This window comes from Belonocnema kinseyi, chromosome 1 (genome assembly GCF_010883055.1).
Source record: "Belonocnema kinseyi isolate 2016_QV_RU_SX_M_011 chromosome 1, B_treatae_v1, whole genome shotgun sequence".
In the NCBI taxonomy this organism is placed as follows: domain Eukaryota; kingdom Metazoa; phylum Arthropoda; class Insecta; order Hymenoptera; family Cynipidae; genus Belonocnema; species Belonocnema kinseyi.
The window spans coordinates 90,496,637-90,504,875 of record NC_046657.1 but is presented as its reverse complement, the minus strand read 5'-3'; the positions used below and the strand labels follow the sequence as shown (position 1 = coordinate 90,504,875).

Sequence of the window (8,239 nt, the reverse complement as noted above, 5' to 3'; positions counted from 1 at the left end):
CTAGTAGACACATGGGAAAGAAATCGGTTAAGATGGTTCGGACATGTTGAGAGGATGCCAAATGAACGACTAACGAAACAAGTGTATCAAGGTAAAGTAAATCGCAACGTGCCCAGAGGTAGACCGCGGAAAGAATGGTTAGAATGTGTGTTCCCCAAGTGGGGAACCTTACATAACGACTTCGTGAGGTTCTTCGCTTGGGGTGATTGCTAGAGATTGATCAGCAACCTGGGTCGGAGCAGTGTTGCGGAACGAACGTGTTATTTACTTAAATAGCACGAGAATTCTGGATCAATCTGAAAAATCTCTATCCCCTCCACACACTACTCCTTTCCCCTGCCGAGTGAGTCACGCCTACCCCGAAAGGGAAATGGCTTAATGGTGTAATAATAATAATAATAATAATAATAATAATAGTTTATTAAATTCAGACTCTTGCAAATTTAATTATCCAAGTTTAAACTGGTTTTATTGTTTCCTCGTATGACAATTTGAAAACGGTTGAAGATAAATTGAAATATGGAGGGCTTATTTTCATCACTAAAACGTCAAAACTGCCACAGGAATGTCTAAAAATATTGGTGGTCAGAATTTTACTAGAACAACTGGACTAGTAAGTCCTTCGAAGGCGAGCATGTCAAAACTATATGAGCCTTTCGGAATTTCCCAACGTAGGGTCAACGTCGTAGAGGGGCAAATTACGATGGCCCTCGCGGGGGCCATCTTTTTTGAGCGCACAATTTTTGTCTTCATCCTTTCTCGTGTTTTGCATACTTTGGCCGAAGAATAACATTTTTTATTTTTCATTATTTTATGAGATATAAAAATTTAACAAAGACTACGACAACACAGAGACAGACAGGCTCTGACGTGAAAATTACTATTTTTCATTGAGAGGAGAATGTAATAGCTTAAATAATTAATCGTCATAGTATTGAATGTTAGGATGTACTTATTTATATATTCTTATTCATTTTGTTGTTCAAAAATCGTTTGCTACATATATATTTATATCGCAGCTGAATGCTGAACGTACCGGAAAATAGGGAAGGTCTAAACGGGCGGTAGAAGAAAATTCCCATCAGGACTTCTTTAAAAGTTCTAGATAGAACCCGATTAAAACAGTGTTACAGAACTAGTCTGGCCCTCTCTATTTTTCCCGATCAGCGTCCGATCAGAAATACGGAAAACTATCCGGAGCCTCTTTTAATTCCTGATCGCAATTTTTAAATGGATCGATTGACCTATAATATTAGGCTTTGCTATTTCTACGGCTGGTCGTACTCAATCTTGCAACACTATGGGGGAACGAGGAAATGTGCTGCATTGGGGTGGGGGGGGGGGGTTGAATAAAATATTCACTAATCATGTCGCTATATACTCGTTTGGCTAGCCGCACGAATAGACAATTTGATAATCTTAATTTATGATAATTAAGAGTAAGGAAGCTTTATTCATTTATAATGTTTAAAAATCGTATTTCTATGGCGAAACTTTTTTCATTTACATAAATCAAAGTTGATGCAAGAATCGAAAAGATTCCTTGGTTTGAGAGGAAGCGATTGACTTCTAATACTCATTCATTTTATTAAAGTTTAGAGAAATTATGGTCATGTATAATATACATTTGAAAAATCGGACTTTTATAAGTTAATGCAAGACTATAAAAGATGCCTTGATTCTAGACGAATCCATTTAACCATAATATTAATTTATTTTACTGAAGAATAAGGAAGACCTAGTCATTTATAATAATTGCAAAATTTGTTACTTACAGTGAAACTTGTTTTAACTTTACTCGAAGTTGATGCAAGAATAGAAAAGACTTCTGTTAATAAATTCATGTGCAAATTAAAATGTTTTAAATGTTATAAAATCATTATTCAAAAGCTTTTTTCATTTTATAGAAATTTTGCAAAAAAAACTCTTTCTCTTCAGTAAAAAACAGGACTTTCGGTCACATTTCGATAAAGTTCGGTTTTCTGATGCTTCAGTTGGTGCTTATCAAAAGTCGTAATAAGACAGTGGAGAATACCAGTGAAAATTTAATCAATATTTTTGAAAAAATCGCGTACCGCATTCAATTTTGTTATGTCTATACTAAATTAATGTATCAACATTTATTGACATTTTATAAGGTCAAACATCTTAAATGATGACGGAAAAAGGTAATTCTGAGAAGCCAACTTTAAACCAAGCATTTATTCATTTTTCTTTGCGCGGCATAGCAAATAAATTTTATTAAGCATGTTCTTAACTGTCATATTGCCGCACCTGGACATGAAAAAATATTTAAAATGTATAATTTCACTTAAGTAAACAATAAATTCAATAATTTATTTAATAATCTTCTTCTTATAAACGTTACATTAAATTATACCTTTAAACAATATTTCCCTACGTATAGTAGGTCATTTTTTGACATTTATGACATATTAAAAAAGTTTTATTTACCTAAAAAAAAACATCTGAATAAAAATTGAAAGAACTTTAAGATTAAAATACAGTAAACTCAAGATTTTGCACCTTAATATTGGACGAAAACGCAGCAGACAGTGTTTAAAAAATTTTTCGATTCCTAATGGATTGAGCATGTGTTCGTGTGCAATTTGGTGACGACATGTTATGGATGGTACTTCGGGTATCACACTCATCTCTAACGAGCTCATTGTACACCGTGACGGGCTCCGGTCAAATCGTATTATTTCAAAGGCGATCACTATCTCTCAATGGGACTTCACTAGCGGTTTTCTGTCACGTGCATGCATCATCGCATTTATAAAGATTGGAAAATTAATTAACTCTCAATGAAAGTTTTTTTTTGTATAGATTATATATACTAACGCGCCTGTAACATAGTTATATTGCAATTTTGTAATTTTCCGCGTCAAAAGCTTCGTTTATATTGATATTTACTTACATGCTTTTATTTAATTTTTATATAAATCTACATCATGTAGCGATGTTTATTAACAGTGGCGTAGCCAGGATTTTTTCAAGGGGGGGGGGGGCTTTGATTGTTTTTTTCGGAGAGGGCTTCAGGTGTATGTTTAGAGAAAGAGTGGGGCAAAGGGGAATTGACGATACACGGAGAAGAAGATATCGCACAATGATATCGCAAAACCTCTGTATTGAAATAAAGCGCAATATGACAACGTACAAGTAGGTTCCGAAGCTTTTTAGGAAAGTATAATGCACTAACATCACTTGGCCACTACTTGAACCCTCGTATATATAATATAATAATATAATGTAAAATCTTGCAATGTACGATATCACGATTTTACTCTATTATAATGTGATAATTACGATATATAGCGCAGGAATTACGGTATATATTGCAATTCTTGCGATATTGTTTTCTCCGTGTAGAAAAAAAACGATAAAAAATGGTTATTTTTTTAACCATACTTTTTTTAGCCTAACGTAGCATATTTTTCTACAACCTTAAATTTTTCAAAAAACATGCATATAAATTTGATTTCGAACAAACTTATTTATGGTACATTTGATGCTCTATTTCATGAGGGTTTAAGCTCACGAGTTTTCAGAATTGCAAATATGAATTAGTCAAATTTGACCATTTAAAAATAGTAATAATTTGTTTACTGATACAATTTTGAACGATTCATCTGGCATTTTATCAAACTTTATTTTAAAAATCATAAATCCTTCCTTGTTGTTCAGATCTATGAACACAGATGTCTCAGTATGATGTATTAAATACACATTGATAAACATAAACGGCAAGGAAGGTTTTTATGATTTTTTTCTAAAGTTTGGTAAAGTGATAGGTGACTCAACCGAAATGAAGATATGACTTTTTGAATTTGAATTTTAATCTAGAGCGGCGAATTGGAACTGGTTTTTTTTGCGTTTACATTTACTAAAAAAAGTGTATATGCGTATACTTTTTCCCATCTTTATGGTTGTATGAAAATTGCATCACATATTTGTAGTCTTTTTCGAGACGCACTGATTAACCTACTGATGAACTTTCTATGTGCCCGTTTATGATCTACCAATATCGATTTATAAATTTGAAGAAAATTACTAAACTTCTTTATATGAAATAAACTCTTATTGCTGCGAAGTGAATGTTCAAAAAAAGTCTGTGTGTTTATTGGCGTGTGTGACTTAATTCATTTTAAGAATTCACTAGTACTGTAGAGAATGATTTACAAAAATGGTGAACTGATAAGAAATTATCGAGAAATATAGTGGGCTGTTAGGACAAGTTAATTATTGGATATTATTAGAGGCTTAGCGCATTTAAAATATTTTTAAAGAAACTGGGTCAATGGGAGATTAGGGTGGTCCAAATATGCATTGCAAATTTTTTTCACTCTAGTGGGCAAGATACTCCCCCCCCCCCCCCCCCCCCCCCCAGTTTCCTTTTCAATTTTTTAGTTATCGAGAAAAAACTGCTTAAGAAAATAAAGATGGTCTAAACAAATAGAAATTTATTATACATTAAAATAAATGTAATTTAAAAAGAAAGTTGATATCTCTGGCTCAATTTTTAGCAATTTTGAAAATAGACAATGAATAGTTATTTAAATAATTACATAATGTTTTTAGAAAAATTCTCTACTCCAAACAATGACAAACAATTATATTTCAATGAGAAAATATGATTATTTTTTCACATTTTTGGGAATAAATCATTGTTTAAATAATTAAAATTTGTTTAAACAATCGAAAATTGTTTTAAAAATCATGGGAAATATTGAAATTGTCCATTAGTAAATATTTGTATGAAAAAGACGACGGAAAGTGCTGAAAAGTAACAATAATACGTAAAAATGTATTTTTTGGATTTTTGGGTTATATTCGTGGCACTGCGGGGAGGGTAGGGGTGAATTGGAAATGAAAGTTATTAGTATAGTTTTATTTCGATGACACTCCTCTTAAATCTCTAAAAAACTTTGCACGTTTCGATGAAACTTTGGAAAATGAGTTCAATTTTTCGAAAATTCACAATTTCCCCATGTTAATTAAATTGGAAACGGAAACGTTGGGGAGGGGGGTGTCTTGACCTGTAGCTCTAAAAGCGTTTTTGTGACCACTCTAATGGGGCATTGATAGGTGCTTTCATTACACTAATATTTGAATTAATAGTATCAACTCTGCCGGTGTATTCTGTATAACTGATTTCTCATGCCTTTTGGGGAGTCTCAAAATAAGAACTTTTCGTTGCATCATAGTTCCGAAGTGGTGAGAGTTTTGACAAAAGTCTGAAGATAAAATAGGACTTTGAAAAATGTTGAAATTTAAAAAAAAAGTCTTAAAGGCTAAAAATTATTCTTCTTTTACAAGCATACACATATTAATCCTTACCTTCAAGAGAATTACAAGTATTTTTGAAGATTGTACATGGAAAATCGTCCAATTTTCAACATTTTCATTTGAAAATCTCTGATTTAAAAATGAAATTCCAAATTCTTGAATCAATTCGAAATTCTTTAATTTTAAACACTTTTAAGGTATAAATTTTCAGTTTTATATTATTCAATTTTAAATGCTTTAAATTAAAATTTGTTTCAGGATATGAAGGCTTTCAATTTGAAAATGTGTAAAACTGTCAAATATTTAAAATTCTGAATAAAACTTCAATTTGAAATTATTTTATTTGAAGTACTTTCATGTAATTTTAAATTGGCCAATTATTATAAGCCTTTTTTTAAGATTTATGAAAATTAAAAAAAAATTAGAAAAGTTCGAGAAATGTATGTCAAATTATAACAAAATTGCGAAAGCGAATTGAAAGCTTTAAACACTTTGAAAAGTTCTTAAAAGAATTTATAAAAATCTACAACGTTCCGATTAATATTTTTCGAATTTCACAGATTCCAAATGAAAGCGCCTACAAGAAAAAAATGTCTACTCTTTTGTCAAATAATGTCAAGTATACGATAAACATGCTTTATTGTAAAAGTTGAAGAAACAAAAAAAAACTTAAATATTTGTTTTGAATTGCATTCAAAACACCTTTAACTTAAAGTTGTTTTACGATATTAACATTAAGGTTTTTAATTTTAGATTATCTGTATAACTTTGAAAGACTTTCAAAAAATGTCTGTAGAAATGAAAAATGATTATTCAGAGTTGATTTTCATATTATTTTTCATGAAAAATGTACCCCTTCATATTGGAAAAAGGACCCCACAGATACTTTTCATTTTTTAATTAAGAAGCTTTTCCATTACCCTGCAGTTACATTATATAAAAAACCATCGAGTGCAAAGACTTTTAGGTTGAAATTGCTTGAGGGCCATGCCCAAAGAACAGAATTTACAAAATTTAAAACGTTTTAAACTTTGGCCACTTGTGTGGGTGCTGAACATGATATTCAAAAAACATTTTAAAGAATCATGAGTTATTCTCCTGATTGGATAGCAGCACTTTTTCATATTGTTAAAAACATATTTCAAAATAACATTTTTTTACTCGCCCACGACGCCCTGCCGAGAAATACTTCAAATGGTCACCGCAAAAAAAATAAGATGTTTTTCTGTTTGCGGTATAATTTTTTGGAAGAAAATAACTTCATGCTGTTATTTTCAATGTAAAACAAATGAATATGGGTTCCCGCAAGTGGTATCAGTTTAGTACCACTAGAGACTGTTTTTGAGACTTATTGTAATACCTTAAAGTAGCCCTAAAATAATACTTCGTGTTTATAGTTTCACTCATGTAAATATTTAAATATTATTAATTTTTGATCATTTTTACTCACCTTGTGGTCACTTAGCGTCTTGGCTAATTATTGTACGGCACTCGCGGCTGTGACACTACACCTTGATACTGACAGGTGATAACTTGTGCCCTCAGAACGAAAACTCGCCACAGGGTCAAGAGAAGTTCAAAACTCGTATCCGTCAGACCCATATCCACCCTTTCCCAGAATATGAAAAAATTTTCGAACAGCGCGATAATCGCTTCAATTCATCCCCAAATAAAACAATCAGTTTCTTCTCCAAAAGTCAGAAGATCAATCCTAAACATCTTGTAATAGGAACAAATTGCTTAAGCAAGTACTTTTAACTTGTCATCTCAAAAAAACCTTCATTGAATTAAAATAAGACTTTGACTTATTTTGGGCCTTGGTATAATGAATCAATATTTACTTTTACTTTCATTATTATATAAAACTCTCAATTTTAAAAACAAATTATTTGCACTTAATTATGGATATTATTTTTCCGAAATGAATTCATGTCAATTCAGTTTTAACTCGTCAAGGAAAAAACATGCTGCTTTTTCGGTTGACCTAAGAACTCAGTTCTATGAAACCCGTAATGAACACTGAATTCTTTTTTATCCTTTTATGGAATCTTATAATTTATGTAATACTAAATTTGTAAGTAATTGTAGGTAATTTATATTTAGCCCTCGTTACGTTATTGTTCTATTAATTGAAAAAGTTTCGATTAGGAATCGTGGAAAATAAATCACGTCAAAACACGGATTTGATTTTTCAAACGAACCAATTGTGCCCTCGTTACATGAGTGTAAGTAGATGTATACAAGGTGAAATATGAAATTTATTCTTTAATATATTTGTAATGAATATTGTTGTACGAAACAGGCTTGAGGTCTCGAGACAGGACCGAGGGACCAAATGACGAATTTCTGCAAGATCGGACGTATATACGCGCCAGGGTCACATGACCCTGCATAAGCAACCAATGGGAAGAGGGCAATGTGTCGATCAAGAGGATGCTGGGCAAGCGCAAGGGAATGAGCAGAATTCAAGAAATATTTTTTTATCTTGTAAACGTAATGTTGAAAAATAAATTATGAGCAACAAATTATTAGCTCGATGCTTTTTTTTAAACCCGTGTCGTTATCTAGTGTTTGGTTCTTATACGGATCTTAAAAGTTCGATTCTTAGTCAACCAAATGGTTTCTTTGTAGTTGATGCTGACTTCGTCGTTAAATTATCTAAAATTAATAACGTAAATTTACTAATCTCTCATTTTTCAAAATAGAACATTTTTCTTCTCGATGGATTAACTATTTTTCATCTTGAGAATACATATTACACAAAATATTGCTATTTAACAAGATACCTATATAGTAATAATTATCGTTGTTGTTATCAATTCTTATAAACAAGTTCACACAAAAAAAGTGTGCGGATCTGGTAACAAGACACACGTATTCCTATGGATTTTGGGGCGCTGAATTCAAATTCGGTATCAAAAATCACCCAACACGTCATGGTTGAGCCATA

General features: G+C 31.7%; 1 protein-coding gene across 1 annotated transcript in view; it reads right to left on the bottom strand.

Moving 5' to 3' along the window:
- The window catches only part of LOC117178766 (sodium-dependent dopamine transporter-like), an 84,034-nt gene extending 76,432 nt beyond the window's left edge, over positions 1-7,602 (bottom strand). Inside the window, exons 1-2 of the mRNA XM_033370221.1 lie at positions 7,491-7,602; positions 6,740-7,000 (exon numbers count right to left, since the gene is read on the bottom strand). The gene's annotated coding sequence lies outside the window, so the exon portion shown is untranslated. The remainder of the gene's footprint in view (positions 1-6,739; positions 7,001-7,490) is intronic.
- Positions 7,603-8,239: the final 637 nt, after the last annotated feature.